At 44.0% G+C, this 16935-nt stretch overlaps 1 protein-coding gene across 4 annotated transcripts in view; it reads right to left on the minus strand.

Moving 5' to 3' along the window:
• The window catches only part of RAB27A (RAB27A, member RAS oncogene family), an 81981-nt gene that overhangs the window by 8167 nt on the left and 56879 nt on the right, over window positions 1-16935 (minus strand). The window lies entirely within an intron of this gene.

Consider the following 16935-nt stretch of genomic DNA (forward strand, 5'->3'; position numbering starts at 1 on the left):
ATTGTGCAGCATTTGTTTGCGGTTCTGCTGCGATACCGCAGCTACACAGAGTGCCAAACGCTATTGGAACAAATAATTTCTACTGGTGTTGCCCTCCAATTTTTTTTATTGAAGCAGGGGTGTTATATACCAATAATATACTTTCTATATAGTGCATTTGGGTATTGCAGCATTTGTTTGAGATTTTGCTGCGTTACCTCAGCTACAGATAGCGACAAACGACATTGGAACAACGTACTCCCGTGGCCTAAAATAAAAAAAATTCTAGGCTCCAACAGGTCACATTTCAGAGAATTTCCCTTTAAGACACATAAAAATGGCCCCTGATTAAGACACCTATTTTTTGTTGGAATTTTTGTCATTGATCCCCTTCTAGTATGTCACTGTCCATGTTATGGGACTATTTGTACACTTCTACAAATATGAGCTGAAGGTTTTTCAGGTTCGCCTGCCATTAAAGTGAATAGGGCCCACCGCAAACATATGATCGGGTTCGCGAACCGTCCCGACCGATGTTCGTCCATCACTAGTCACGAGATACAGTCTGTATTATAAGTCAAAGCTGGGGCAAATTGCACTGGAGCCAGAAACAAACACCGCTAGATAATTCAGAACAAGGACTAACTGCTAGTTTCTGGTTGGAAAATTCGAGTCCTGAGCACTGTTGTATGGGCATGATATGGCAATGTTGTGCATGCTATTTTTACGCCACTGAGTTGTATTTTGGAATTATACAGCTCTATCTGTTACCATATAGAACATAACAACAAGTGATGTGCCATTTCTGCATAAGTGACCGCTGAGGAGTGGACAGTGATTGGCTTCAACAGCCTTCGGGGTGTGCAAGCTGTGGCAACAGGGGTGCTCGGCAGCGTGGAGGCTCCTTGGCCGGTGTAGCGACTGCCACAAACACCACACACTGTAACGACATGCAGGATGGCAGCCGCCTTCTCTCACCTCCCGTGTCACAACTTTCACACTTCTCATTTACGAGATTCGAATCCGACGAGTCCCAGGCATAGTCATCTGTATTGCCGTCCTCAGGAGAGGGAGAGATGTGTCTGGTGGGATTCGAACCCATGACCTTCTGTATCAGAGGCAAAGCACTTACCCACACAGCTATAAGAGCTGCATAGCCACTGACTGAAAAATATGAGACTTCTACTGTAGACTCTGTTATAGGAGTGGACATCTATACACATGACAGCTGCCCCAGCACACCCAGCTCTGCTACATCTATACACTTAGTGCGCTGGGGCAGCTGTCATGTGCATAGATGTGGCTATGCAGCTCTTATAGCTGTGTGGTTAAGTGCCTTGCCTCCGATACAGAAGGTTGTGGGTTCGAGTCCCAGCAGAAACTTTTCTGAAATACAGGCTAAATTAGAATACACAAGCACTGACTCCATATATGGACATACCCTGTCACCTTTGCAGAGTCCCCTGCCTCCCTTAATCATACCCAGTGTCACCCAGAGCCAGTCCCCTGCCCCTTAATCATACCCAGTGTCACCCTTATCCAGTCCCCTGCCCCCTTAATCATACCCAGTGTCTGTCACCCTTAATTTAAGGGGGCAGGCTCTAATTGAGGGGGCAGGGGACTGGGTAAGAGTGACACTGGGTATGATTAAGGGGGGGCAGGGGACTGGGCAAAGGTGACAGGGTTTGATTATAATGTGCCAGTAAAAAGGGACCCCCATAATGCCCACCAATAATGTGCCAGTAAGTGTCCCCATAGATGCCCCCCCCCCCCCCCCCCATCATGTGCCAGTGTCAAGTGCCACTGGGTATGATTGTACTTGTTTGCACTTAAATTATCTGTAATAAAAAAAAAAAAACAGTTTGTTTTCCTCTTTGTGTATGTTTATGTGAACGGGGGGAGAGGAACACAAGATTAGCTTGCACAGGGCCCCGAAAGCAGGTTCTCATGATTTCTGGTTTGGTGAGGATCGCTGAAAGGAAGGAGTTTTAAAAGAGAACACTCTACTGCCTGCTACAAAAAATTTTTATTATAACAGACAACCCCATTAAATAGTAATACTTAAAGTACAGCCCTCACTTAAAAACGTATGTGAGAAGAAAACCACAAGTCGTTTCATGTGTAAAACCATTTGTAAAAGGACCCTGGAACAGGAAAAATAGCCGCTTATATTCCAGAAGAAAAAAGCTAACTAGATTGGGGCGTTGGTCCTCTGGAGTTAAAAAACAGTGGTTTATTTGGTAATAGCATATACATTAAAAATCTTTTGTAACAGGTTTCAAAAATGGGTCCCCCTTCTTCCATGTGTCTAAGGAAGAAAGGGGACCCCCTTTGATACATGTTACAAAAGAATTTTAGTTAATATGCTATTAACAAATAAACCACTGTGTTTTGAAGTCTGAGGAACAGCATTATGTGTTAATAACTTTAAAACACTTACTTATCCAGGTCATTTGAGGTTGTTTTCTCATCACCTATTGTACTTCATGACAGTGGTAAATTTGAGTCAAAATATTTCATTTTTATTTTTAAAAAAAATGCACAATTTTCAAAATTTCTATTTCTCTGCTAACAGATAGTGATACCTCCTAAAATAGTTATTACTTTACATTTCCCATATGTCTACTTCATGTTTGGATCATTTTGTAAATGACATTTTCTTTTTTGGAAAGTTAGAAGGCTTAGAAGCAAATCTTAAATTTTTTTTGAAAATTTCCAAAACCCAATTTTTAAGGACCAGTTCAGGTCAGAAGTCACTTTGTGAAGCTTACATAATAGAAACCACTCCATTTTAGAAACTACACCCCTCAAGGTATTCGAAACAGATTTTATAAACTTTGTTAACCCTTTGGGTGTTCCACAAGAATTAAAAGGAAAATGTAGATGAAATTTAAGAATTTCACTTTTTTGGCAGACTTTCCATTTTAATCAATTTTTTTTCTGCTAACAAAAGCAAGGGTTAACAGCCAAACAAAACTCTATATTTATTACCCTGATTCTGTAGTTTACAGAAACACCCCATATGTGGTCGTAAACTGCTGTACGGGCACACGGCAGGACGCAGAAGGAAAGGAACGCCATATGGTTTCTGGAAGGCAGATTTCACTGGGATAATTTTAAGCTGCCATGTCACATTTTAAAAAACCCTGATGCACCCCTAGAGTACAAACTCCCAAAAATGTACCCCATTTTGGAAACTATGGGATAAGGTGGCAGTTTTGTTGGTACTATTTTAGGGTACATATGATTTTTTGGCTGCTCTATATTACACTTTTTGTGAGGCAAGGTAACAAAAATATAGCAGTTTTGGCACATTTTTTTTTTTTTTTTTTTTTTTACAATGTTCATCTCACAGGTTATATCATTTTTGTAGAGCAGGTTGTTACAGAAGCGACAATACCAAATATGACTACTTTTTTGGTTGTTTGTTTCAGTTTTACATAATAAAGCATTTTTGAAAAACTATTTTTTAGTGTCTCCATATTCTGAAAGCCATAGTTTTTTTTTTAAATGTCTTATGTAGGGGCTCATTTTTTTAAGTATGAGATGACAGTTTGGTACTATTTTAGGGTGCATATGACTTTTTGATCACTTTTTTTTTACAGTGTTCACCTGAGGGGTTAGTTCATGTGATATCTTTATACAGCAGGTTCTAACGAATGCAGCGATACCTAATATGTATGTTTTGTATTGCACTGGCTGTCAGCTTTTATGCCTAAGGGCTGGATCTCACAGGCTTCTATAGAAGGCAAGCTCCGATGCCTATGGAAGGCATCGGGCTTGTCTTCTCTGTCATCTGGTCCCCGCCACTGCTGTGGGGGGGGGGACCCGATGGGGAAGCGGGGGGCACCTGTACCCTCTGCATACTGCGTTCATACAAGGGGTTAACACGCCGGCATCAGTGTTTTCACCGATGCAGTAAGGGCCCGGCTGTCAGTGACTGCAGGGTCTGTGACGCTGATTGGAAGGGGGCATCTCCTGCACCCACTCGATCAGCCCGCTGTACATGTACAGTGCTGGTCCTTAAGTCCTGTCCACCAGCGCCATACATGTACGGGTCCTTAAGGGGTTAATACAAAGGATTCCATCAATGTGTCTTCCCCTGGGTAAGCAACTGTGATCACATCACAAGCGAGTTCCGGGCAGGTGACCTGCTGTTGTGACATCACAAGCGAGTTCCGGGCAGGTGACCTGCTGTTGTGACATCACAAGCGAGTTCCGGGCAGGTGACCTGCTGTTGTGACATCACAAGCGAGTTCCGGGCAGGTGACCTGCTGTTGTGACATCACAAGCGAGTTCCTGGCAGCTAGGCTGCTGTTGTGACATCACAAGCGAGTTCCTGGCAGCTAGGCTGCTGTTGTGACATCACAAGCGAGTTCCTGGCAGCTAGGCTGCTGTGACATCACAAATGATTTCCAGTTAGGAGAGTTTCTGTGACATCACAAGGGAGTTCCCGTCAGGAGAGCTGCTGTGACTTGACAAGACAGGTCTCATAAGGCATACTAATCTGACATCACAAGTGATTTCCAGTCAAGTATGCTGCTGTGACATCACAAGTGACTTCTAAGCAGGTACTGTATACTGCTGTGACATCTCAAGTGAGTTTCAGGCAGGTACTGTAAGCTGCTACAAGTCACAAGTGAGATCAGTGGGCTGAAATCTTCTGTGACATCACAACTGTCAGACAGGAAAACTCAGGGGTGGCCATACCATATGAAACATCAAATTAGCAGTTGAACATCAAGGAGTCTACATAATGTTCTTGCACAGGAGACCCCACTGATTTCAGTGTTTATCCCTTCAGTGTTTTACTCTTCACACTACTTATTCTACACATATGACATTTTGAAGGATTTCTATATGATCTTTGACTATTGCAATTCTTTTCATATATCTTCCGGTCTGGAGAACATTGAAATGAAGGGAGAAATTGGTTATAGGTGTAGAAATTGCTCTTTCTTGAGGTGAGGGCATACAGAGATTGTGCACACCGCATAAAACAGGGGAAGACTGGGAACTTAAATTGGCCCTGGAATAAAAATAAAAAAAAAGTGGCCCCAAAGTTGTAGGTGGGTCCAAATTGACAGAAGATAAGGCAACACAAGTAGATGGGACCAATATAAAGTTGGCATGGTTAGTATAGAACAGCACAGAATACCATCCCACGTAACCAAATACCACAGTGCAGCACAAAATACCTCCCCAGAAGCTGTCCCTCTGTGGTGGCCATCAGTAATTGCCAAGTTCTGTCTTCCTCCAATTGTCTTTATTATAGATATGGAGAAGGAAGCTTAGGAGGTGAGATGGGCCACAACACCAAGCTGTCGCATCTTTACCATGCTGCCTGTACTTCCTATAATAATGACCTCTATAATTCCCCAATAGTATCTACCAGTCTAGAGGTGGGTTCGAGTGGCCCTATGGGCAGCAGCCCACTTGGGAAATTCCCTTTAGGGTCTATGGCCAGTCCCTTACTGGGCTTTCTTTACCACCATTTCATGAATCCTCCTTTTTCTTACAAAGTTTGCAAGTCTTGACAAAACTGGTGGGTTCAGCAGATTTTCATCTAATGTGTAAGGGCATGCTTAGAGGGGCCACTGAGGAAACTGACTGCAACAACCGACTGTCAGTCCGGGTTTCATGGCTCCTCTCCACAGTTCCTGAAAAGTTGTACTATTGATATTTCTTCAGTTTTAGAGAAGACCTAATAAGTGCTGTCAGAAGTGGGGAGCGTAACTCATCCTCATAGCCTCAATGATGGGGCAATGCGGTCAACATCACTTTATTAGGAAGTGTGGTTAACATACAGTTGTGTTCAAAATTATTCAACCCCCACTGAAATTGAGTGTTTTGGCCAGTTTGACATTGATTTTGATCATTTCAGTCATCTTGTTTACAATTAAATCAAAGAGGCGCTTGTAAGTCAGACAAATATAACATAACATTTATAATGAAATAACCACAAATGTCTTTTCTGTGCTGACATCATTATCAGTTTTATTGAACCCCTAAGTGACATTCAATCTTAGTACTTAGTACAACATCCTTTTCCAGTTATAACAGCTTTTAAACGTGAAGCATAGCTTGACACAAGTGTCTTGTGGGGATCTACGGGTATCTTCGCCCATTCTTCATGGGCAAAAGCCTCCAGTTCAGTCACATTCTTAGGCTTGCGCGCTGCAACTGCTTTCTTTAAGTCCCACCAGAGGTTCTCAAATCGGATTTAAGTCTGGTGACTGCGATGGCCACTTCAAAATGTTCCAGCCTTTAATCTGCAACCATGCTCTAGTGGACTTGGAGGTATGCTTGGGATAATTGTCCTGTTGAAAGGTCCAACGTCTCCCAAGCCTCAGGTTTGTGACGGACAGCATCACATTTTTATCCAATATCTCCTGGTACTGAAGAGAATTCATGGTACCTTGCACACGCTGAAGCTTCCCTGTACCAGTAGAAGCAAAACAGCCCCAAAGCATGATTGACCCCCCGCCATGCTTCACAGTAGGCAAGGTGTTCTTTTCTTCATAGGCCTTGTTCTTCCTCCTCCAAACATAACGTTGATCCACGGGCCCAAACAGTTCTAATTTGGTTTCATCAGTCCACAGAACACTATCCCAAAACTTTTGTGGTTTGTCCACATGACTTTTGGCATACTGCAGTCGATTCTTCTTATTCTTTGGAGACAGCAAGGGGGTGCGCCTGGGAGTTCTGGCATGGAGGCCTTCATTACGCAGTGTGCGCCTTATTGTCTGAGCTGAAACTTCAGTACCCACATCTGACAATTTTTTTTTTTCAGTTCCTCAGCAGTCACACGGGGACTTTTTTCCACTTTGCGCTTCAGGTAGCGCACAGCAGTCGAAGTAAGCATCTTCTTTCTGCCACGACCAGGTAGCGTTTCAACAGTGTCCTTTGCCATGAATTTGCGAATGATGCTTCCTATGGTGTCTCTTGGTATGTTTAACATCTTTGCAATCTTCTTATAGCCATTGCCCTTCCTGTGAAGAGAAATCACCTCTTCTCTTGTCTTCCTGGACCATTCTCTTGACTTCACCATGTTTGTAAACACACCAGTAAATGTCTAGAAGGAGCTGAGTTTCACAGTCCTTTTAAATCTGCTTAATTGGTGCCTATTATGCTTGATTGCTGCTCCTTGACATCCACAGGTGTTTTCAAAACACTTGAATGAACCTCTGTTCTTAAGAGTGGTAGTCTTTAACCCCTTAAGGACCAGGCTCATTTTCACCTTAAGGACCAGGCCATTTTTTGCAAATCTGACCAGTGTCACTTTAAGTGCTCATAACTTTAAAACGCTTCGACTTACCCAGGCCGTTCTGAGATTGTTTTTTCGTCACATATTGTACTTCATGACACTGCTAAAATTGGGTCAAAAAAGTTAATTTTTTTGCATAAAAAAATACATTTTTTACCAAAAATTTTGAAAAATTAGCAAATTTCAAAGTTTCAGTTTCTCTACTTCTGTAATACATAGTAATACCCCCAAAAATTGTGATGACTTTACATTCCCCATATGTCTACTTCATGTTTGTAGAATTTTGGGAATGATATTTTATTTTTTGGGGATGTTACAAGGCTTAGAAGTTTAGAAGCAAATTTTGAAATTTTTGAGAAATCTTCAAAATCCCACTTTTTATGGACCAGTTCAGGTTTGCAGTCATATTGTGAGGCTTAGATAATAGAAACCTCCCAAAAATGACCCCATTCTAGAAACTACACCCCTCAAGGTATTCAAAACTGTTTTTTCAAACTTCATTAACCCTTTAGGTCTTCCACAAGAGTTGATGGCAGATGGAGAAACAATTTTGAAATTTCTATTTTTTGGAAAATTTTCCAATATAATCAATTTTTTCCAGGAGTAAAACAAGGGTTAACTGCCAAACAACACTCAAAATGGGTTGCCCTGATTCTGTAGTTTGCAGAAACACCCCATATGTGGTTGTAAACTACTGTTTGGCCGAACGGTAGCACATAGAAGGAGGGGAACACCATATGGGTTTTGGAAGGCAGATTTTGCAGGACTGGTTTTGTTTATACCATGTCCCATTTGAAGCCCCCTGTTGCACCCCTAGAATAGAAATTTCAAAAAAGTGACTCCATCTAAGAAAGTACACCCCTCAAGGTATTCAAAACTGGGTTTACAAACTTTGTTAACCCTTTAGGTGTTCCACAAGAGTTAATGGCAGATGGAGAAACAATTTTGAAATTTCTATTTTTTGGAAAATTTTCCAATATAATCAATTTTTTCCAGGAGTAAAACAAGGGTTAACTGCCAAACAACACTCAAAATGGGTTGCCCTGATTCTGTAGTTTACAGAAACACCCCATATGTGGTCGTAAACTACTATTTGGCCGAACGGGAGCACATAGAAGGAGGGGAACACCATATGGGTTTTGGAAGGCAGATTTTGCTGGACTGGTTTTGTTTATACCATGTCCCATTTGAAGCCCCCTGTTGCACCCCTAGAATAGAAATTTCAAAAAAGTGACTCCATCTAAGAAAGTACACCCCTCAAGGTATTCAAAACTGGGTTTACAAACTTTGTTAACCCTTTAGGTGTTCCACAAGAGTTAATGGCAGATGGAGAAACAATTTTGAAATTTCTATTTTTTGGAAAATTTTCCAATATAATCAATTTTTTCCAGGAGTAAAACAAGGGTTAACTGCCAAACAACACTCAAAATGGGTTGCCCTGATTCTGTAGTTTGCAAAAACACCCCATATGTGGTCGTAAACTACTGTTTGGCCGAACGGTAGCACATAGAAGGAGGGGAACACCATATGGGTTTTGGAAGGCAGATTTTGCAGGACTGGTTTTGTTTATACCATGTCCCATTTGAAGCCCCCTGTTGCACCCCTAGAATAGAAATTTCAAAAAAGTGACTCCATCTAAGAAAGTACACCCCTCAAGGTATTCAAAACTGGGTTTACAAACTTTGTTAACCCTTTAGGTGTTCCACAAGAGTTAATGGCAGATGGAGAAACAATTTAGAAATTTCTATTTTTTGGAAAATTTTCCAATATAATCAGTTTTTTCCAGGAGTAAAACAAGGGTTAACTGCCAAACAAAACTCAAAATGGGTTGCCCTGATTCTGTAGTTTGCAAAAACACCCCAAATGTGGTCGTAAACTACTGTTTGGCTAAACGGCAGGACATAGAAGAAGGGGAACGCCATACGGTTTTTGGAAGGCAGATTTTGCTGGACTGGTTTATTTACACCATGTACCCTTTCAAGCCCCCTGATGCACCCCTAGAGTAGAAACTCCATAAAAGTGACCCCATCTAGGAAACTACGGGATAAGGTGGTTGTTGTTTTGGGACAATTTTTGGGGTAAATTAGATTTTTGGTTGCTCTATATTACTCTTTTTTGAGGCAATGTAACAAAAAAATTTAATTCTAAAATTGTTTCTACATTCGCTATTTAGTTTTGTGGAACACCTAAAGGGTTAACATAGTTTGTAAAGTAATTTTTGAATACCTTGAGGGGTGTAGTTTCTTAGATGGGGTCACTTTTTTGGAGTTTCTAGTCTAGGCTACATCAGGGGGGGCTTCTAATGGGACATGGTGTAAAAAAAAAAAACTGTCCATCAAAATCTGCCTTCCAGAAACCGTATGGAGTTCCCTTCGTTCTATGCCCTGCCGTGCGGCTATATAGCCATTTACGACCACATATGGGGTGTTTCTGCAAACTACAGAATTGGGGCAATAAATGTTTAGTTTTGTTTGGCTGTTAACCCTTGCTTTATTACCGGCAAAATGGATTTAAATTTAAATTTTGCCCAAAAATAGGTGTTTTGGCACCGTTTTTATTTTATATTTTTAACACCGTTCATCCGAGGCGTTTGGTAAAAAGTTATTTTTATAGCGACGACTTTTACGCACGCGACGATGCCCAATATGTATGGCTCTCAGACTTTGGAGACACTAAGCAGGCATCCTAAAACTGCGGCCCTCCAGATGTTGTAAAACTACAATTCCCACCATGCCCTGATGATGGCTGTAGGTTGTCTGGGCATGCTGGGAGTTATAGTTTTACAACATCTGGAGGGCCGCAGTTTGAGGATGCCTGCACTAAAACTAATATTTTTTGGGGAAAGAAAAATTGTTTTCGTGTCTCCAAAGTCTGAGAGCCATAGTGTTTTATGTTCTCTAGTGAACTGTTGGGGATTATAAAAATTTAGTACTCCATGGAAGTGTGATACTCCCTGAAGCAATCGATAATGCAGAGGCCCGGATGATCGGGGCACGTGTCACATTGAGTTGTGGTGTCCTTCCGTATCCCCCTCTTGTGACACACTCTGCACTTTTTTTGGGTTCGTCCCTTCTTTCCAGTATGGGGGACCACACCTGGAAAGTGTTGGCCAGGGACGATCCGGGCGCCTCCAGTTCCCGAGGTACTCCGGCCTGCTCTTTCCCGGTCCGAAAAGATCAGGTCTTTGAGGACTGCCTCATAGAATTGGAGGAATGTCCCTGTGCTGCCAGCGCTTCGGGATAGTACAAAAGAGTTGTACATGGCAACCTGCACCATGTAGACCGCAACTTTTTTGTACCATGCCCGGGTTTTGCGCATGGCGTTATATGGCGTGAGGACTTGATCAGAGAGATCAACTCCTCCCATATACCGATTGTAGTCGACGATACAATCGGGCTTGAGGACCGTTGCCGCGGTACCTCGCACAGGGACTGGGGTGGTGCTGTTACCGTGGATTGTGGACAGCATAAGGACATCCCTCTTGTCCTTATACCTGACCAGCAACAGGTTTCCACTGGTAAGTGCACGGGTCTCACCCCTGGGGATAGGTACCTGGAGGGGGTAGGCAGGGAGGCCGCGTTGATTTTTCCGCACGGTCCCACAAGCGAACGTGGATCTGGCGGCAAGGGACCTGAACAAGGGAATGCTGGTATAAAAGTTGTCCACGTACAAGTGGTAACCCTTATCCAGCAGTGGGTACATAAGGTCCCACACGAGTTTCCCGGTAACACCCAGAGTGGGGGGACATTCTGGTGGTTGAATCCGGGAATCTCGCCCCTCGTACACACGAAATTTGTAAGTGTACCCTGAGGTACTCTCACAAATTTTGTATAGCTTCACGCCATACCTCGCCCGCTTTGTGGGAATGTATTGGCGGAAACTGAGTCTCCCCTTGAACGCAACGAGAGACTCATCAACCGCGACCTCCCTTCCAGGTACGTAGGCCTGCTGAAATGTGGCCCCAAAGTGATCGATGACCGGCCGTATCTTGTACAGCCGGTCATAGGCAGGATCACCTCGGGGTGGACATGCTGCATTATCGGAATAATGCAGACATTTCCGGATGGCCTCAAACCGGTGACGTATCATGACCATACTGTACAGTGGGGTCTGGTACAGGACGTCCCCACTCCAGTATTGCCTGACACTGGGTTTTTGGACTAGACCCATATGCAGCACGAGGCCCCAAAATGTCCTCATTTCGGCTGCACTGACCGGCGTCCAGCCACCGGGTCTAGCCAAAACTGAGCCTGGGTTTTGAGCGACGAACTGTTGGGCGTACAGATTCGTCTGCTCCACCATCAAATTCACCAGTGGGTTACTGAAAAAAAAACTAAAAAAGTCTATTTCAGTAAACCCCACTGTGGGAATCTGGATTCCAGGATTGCCAGCGAAATCCGGAATCTCAGGCTCAAAGTCCACTGGGGGACACCAGCTAAGTTCATCGGCAGGGGGCTCCGGTGAACTTATTTGGTGGGCCGGGAAACCAGTACGAACCCCAGGGCGGCTCGTACTAGGGTGGGCCACAGGATCCCTAGCATGTGTGGCCCCTGGCTCCGCCTGGCGGCGTCTCCGCTGCCTTGGTGGCTCATCGTCATCCGATGATGATGAGGAGGATGCGGATGACAAAAGGAACGTGGGGTCATCCTCATCCTCACTGGGGCTCTCAGAGTCGGAGGCAATCTGGGCATATGCCTCCTCGGCCGAGAACACCCGGCGGGCCATGGGTGTGTGTGTGTGCGTGTGTATGTGCGTGCGTGTAAACCTTTATTCTATGTGCGTGTGTGTGGGGGCACGGGTGTTCACGTACTAAAAAGTCCAGGCAAAAAAAAGTGTTAGGAAAAAAAAAAAAAAAAGTTCAAACTTGCTGATCTGCGGTTCAACGCTGATCAGCGGTCGGTGGGGTGGTGGGGCGGGCGATGCGCTAACAGTGGACGGACGCTAAAAAGTGCCGGCCAGTCAGCGCACGCAGAAAAAAAAAAAAAGTGGTGGTGGGGGAAGGGTCTGGTGGTGGGGGGAGGGGGTTGGTGGGGGGGGGGGGGGCTGGTGGTGGGGGGGATGCGGGGGGGGCAAGTGGCAGGGGGGGTCTGGGGTCTGAAAGTTGAAAAAAAAAAGTTTGGAATAAATGTGCTTTTTTTTTTTTTTTTTTTTTCTAACTTTTCCCTTCTATCCCTGCCTAAAGGTGCCTCTCCCTCACTGACCCTAACCTACCTGGGTGGCGATGGGTGCAGGAGGGTGATGGATGCCGATTTAGGGGGACACAGGAGCTGGTGCTGGACGATGCTGCACGGTCAGGGTGCTGGACAGGAAGAGGAGGGGAGAGAGGAGCGCAGGAAGTTTGAATCTCGCGCCTCTCTCCCCTGCACCAATCAGCACCCTGGACAGCGGCGTTCAGCACCAGGGCCAGCTCCGCCTCTGCAAATCCTCGGACTGCGATTGGTGGTGTAAAATTACGCCACCGATCGCAGTCTTTTTCCGGTTCATCGGGTCACAGGACACCCGAATGGACCGGAAACGCAGAAAACCGCAGGTCTGAATTGACCTGCGGTTTTCTGCGATCGCCGATACGGGGGGGTCCAATGACCCCCCCCTGCGTTGTTACGGGATGCCGGCTGAATGATTTCAGCCGAAATCCCGTTTCGATTAACCCCCGCGGCGCCGGAATTCAGATTTTAAGTCAGGACGTACCGGTACGTCCTCGGTCCTTAACCCCTTAAGGACCGAGGACGTACCGGTACGCCCTATTTCCCGAGTCCTTAAGGACCGAGGACGTACCGGTACGTCCTGACTTAAAATCTGCATTCCGGCGCCGCGGGGGTTAATCGGAACGGGACGCCGGCTGAAATCATTCAGCCGGCATCCCGTAACAATGCAGGGGGGGGTCATTTGACCCCCCCGTGTCGGCGATCGCAGCAAACCGCAGGTCAATTCAGACCTGCGGTTTGCTGCGCTTTTTGCAGTTTCTGATCCCCGCGGTCCCTGACCGCGGGGATCAGAAACTTCAGAGTGCCTAAAATCAATATTGCGCACCCCCCCCTGCACCCCTGCATGATTTGATGGCGGCGGGTGGTGCAGGGGGGGTGTCGCAGGCAGTGGGGGCGTTGCGGGAGGCGGGCGGTGCGGCAGGCGGGATCGCGATCCCCCGCCCGCCTCCCATTGCGTAATCGTTGGCGTCTAGTGGGTTATACCAGGGTGCCAGCACATTGCTGGCACCCTGGTATAAACGGCTGACATCGGTGATGCGATGTCAGCCGTTTAACCCTTTCCATGCAGCGGTCCGTACGGACCGCTGTATGGAAAAGGTTAACAGCGCAAGGAGCTCCCTCCCTCTCCGATCGGGGGGCTGCTGTGCCTTTGCAGCCCCCGATGGGAGAGGGAGAGAGCCCCCAGAGAGCCCCCCGAAGCCCCGTCCTCACCCTTCCCCGTCTGCGAAGTTGTGACAGACGGGGAAGGTTCCCATGGCAACAGGACGCCTGCTCAGGCGTCCTGCTGTCCATGGTGCTGAACAGATCTGTGCTGAAAGCATAGATCTGTTCAGTGTAAGTAAAATACAGTGCAGAAACCTATATAGTTGTACTGTACTGTATTTTACAGACATCAGACCCACTGGATCTTCAAGAACCAAGTGGGTCTGGGTCCAATTTTTTTTAAAAAAGTGAAAAAAGTTAAGATAAAATAAAAAAACATTTATCACTGAATAAAAATAAAAATAAAAAATACACTACACATATTAGGTATCGCCGCGTCCGTAACGACCTGATCTATAAAACGGTCATGTTACTTTCCCCGCACGGTGAACGCCATAAAAATAAAAAAATAAAAACTATGAGAAAATTGAAATTTTGCCCACCTTACTTCCCAAAGAAGGTAATAAAAGTGATCAAAAAAGTCGCATGTACGCCAAAATAGTACCAATAAAACCGTCATCTCATCCCGCAAAAAATGAGACCCTACTCAAGATAATCGCCCAAAAACTGAAAAAACTATGGCTCTTAGACTATGGAAACACTAAAACATGATTTTTTTTTGTTTCAAAAATAAAATAATTGTGTAAAACTTTTATAAATAAAAATAAAGTATACATATTAGGTATCGCCGCGTCCGTATCGACCGGCTCTATAAAATTATCACATGACCTAACCCCTCAGATGAGCACCGTAAAAAAAAAAGAAAAAAAAAGTGTAAAAAAAGCAATTTTTTGCCATCTTACGTCACAAAAAGTGTAATAGCAAGCGATCAAAAAGTCATATGCACCCCAAAATAGTGCCAATCAAACCGTCATCTCATCCCGCAAAAAATTAGACCCTACTCAAGATAATCGCCCAAAAACTGTAAAAACTATGGCTCTTAGACTATGGAGACACTAAACAATTTTTTGGTTTTAAAAATGAAGTTATTGTATAAAACTTACATAAATAAAAAAAATTGTATACATATTAGGTATCGCCGCGTCCGTGACAACCTGCTCTATAAAATTACCACATGATCTAACCTGTCAGATGAATGTTGTAAATAACAAAAAAAAAAAACGTGCCAAAAAAGCTATTTCTTGTTACCTTGCCGCACAAAAAGTGTAATATAGAGCAACCAAAAATCATATGTACCCTAAACTAGTACCAACAATACTGCCACCCTATTCCGTACTTTCTAAAATGGGGTCACTTTTTTGGAGTTTCTACTCTAGGGGTGCATCAGGGGGGCTTCAAATGGGACATGGTGTCAAAAAAACATGTCCAGCAAAATCTGCCTTCCAAAAACCGTATGGCATTCCTTTCCTTCTGTGCCCTGCCGTGTGCCCGTACAGCAGTTTACGACCACATATGGGGTGTTTCTGTAAACTACAGAATCAGGGCCATAAATAATGAGTTTTGTTTGGCTGTTAACCCTTGCTTTGTAACTGGAAAAAAAATATTAAAATGGAAAATCTGCCAAAAAAGTGAAATTTTGAAATTGTATCTCTATTTTCCATTAAATCTTGTGCAACACCTAAAGGGTTGACAAAGTTTGTAAAATCAGTTTTGAATACCTTGAGGGGTGTAGTTTCTTAGATGGGGTCACTTTTATGGAGTTTCTACTCTAGGGGTGCATCAGGGGGGCTTCAAATGGGACATGGTGTCAAAAAAACTGTCCAGCAAAATCTGCCTTCCAAAAAGCCGTATGGCATTCCTTTCCTTCTGCGCCCTACTGTGTGCCCGTACAGCAATTTACGACCACATATGGGGTGTTTCTGTAAACTACAGAATCAGGGCCATAAATAATGAGTTTTGTTTGGCTGTTAACCCTTGCTTTGTAACTGGAAAAAAAATATTAAAATGGAAAATCTGCCAAAAAAGTGAAATTTTGAAATTGTATCTCTATTTTCCATTAAATCTTGTGCAACACCTAAAGGGTTGACAAAGTTTGTAAAATCAGTTTTGAATACCTTGAGGGGTGTAGTTTCTTAGATGGGGTCACTTTTTTGGAGTTTCTACTCTAGGGGTGCATCAGGGGGGCTTCAAATGGGACATGGTGTCAAAAAAACTGTCCAGCAAAATCTGGCTTCCAAAAACCATACGGCGCACCTTTCACTCTACGCCCCGCTGTGTGGCCGTACAGTAGTTTACGGCCACATTTGGGGTGTTTCTGTAAACAGCAGAGTCAGGGCAATAAAGATACAGTCTTGTTTGGCTGTTAACCCTTGCTTTGTTAGTGGAAAAAATGGGTTAAATGGAAAATTAGGCAAAAAAATGAAATTCTCAAATTTCATCCCAATTTGCCAATAACTCTTGTGCAACACCTAAAGGGTTAACGAAGTTTGTAAAATCAGTTTTGAATACCTTGAGGGGTGTAGTTTCTTAGATGGGGTCACTTTTTTGGAGTTTCTACTCTAGGGGTGCATCAGGGGGGCTTCAAATGGGACATGGTGTAAAAAAAACTGTCCAGCAAAATCTGCCTTCCAAAAGCCGTATGGCATTCCTTTCCTTCTGCGCCCTACTGTGTGCCCGTACAGCAATTTACGACCACATATGGGGTGTTTCTGTAAACTACAGAATCAGGGCCATAAATAATGAGTTTTGTTTGGCTGTTAACCCTTGCTTTGTAACTGGAAAAAAAATATTAAAATGGAAAATCTGCCAAAAAAGTGAAATTTTGAAATTGTATCTCTATTTTCCATTAAATCTTGTGCAACACCTAAAGGGTTAACGAAGTTTGTAAAATCAGTTTTGAATACCTTGAGGGGTATAGTTTCTTAGATGGGGTCACTTTATGGAGTTTCTACTCTAGGGGTGCATCAGGGGGGCTTCAAATGGGACATGGTGTCAAAAAAACTGTCCAGCAAAATCTGGCTTCCAAAAACCATACGGCGCACCTTTCACTCTACGCCCCGCTGTGTGGCCGTACAGTAGTTTACGGACACATATTGGGTGTTTCTGTAAACAGCAGAGTCAGGGCAATAAAGATACAGTCTTGTTTGGCTGTTAACCCTTGCTTTGTTAGTGGAAAAAATGGGTTAAAATGGAAAATTAGGCAAAAAAATGAAATTCTCAAATTTCATCCCAATTTGCCAATAACTCTTGTGCAACACCTAAAGGGTTAACGGAGTTTGTAAAATCAGTTTTGAATACCTTGAGGGGTGTAGTTTATAGAATGGGGTCATTTTTGGGCGGTTTCTATTATGTAAGCCTCGCAAAGTGACTTCAGAGCTGTAG

This window comes from Bufo gargarizans, chromosome 2 (genome assembly GCF_014858855.1).
Source record: "Bufo gargarizans isolate SCDJY-AF-19 chromosome 2, ASM1485885v1, whole genome shotgun sequence".
In the NCBI taxonomy this organism is placed as follows: domain Eukaryota; kingdom Metazoa; phylum Chordata; class Amphibia; order Anura; family Bufonidae; genus Bufo; species Bufo gargarizans.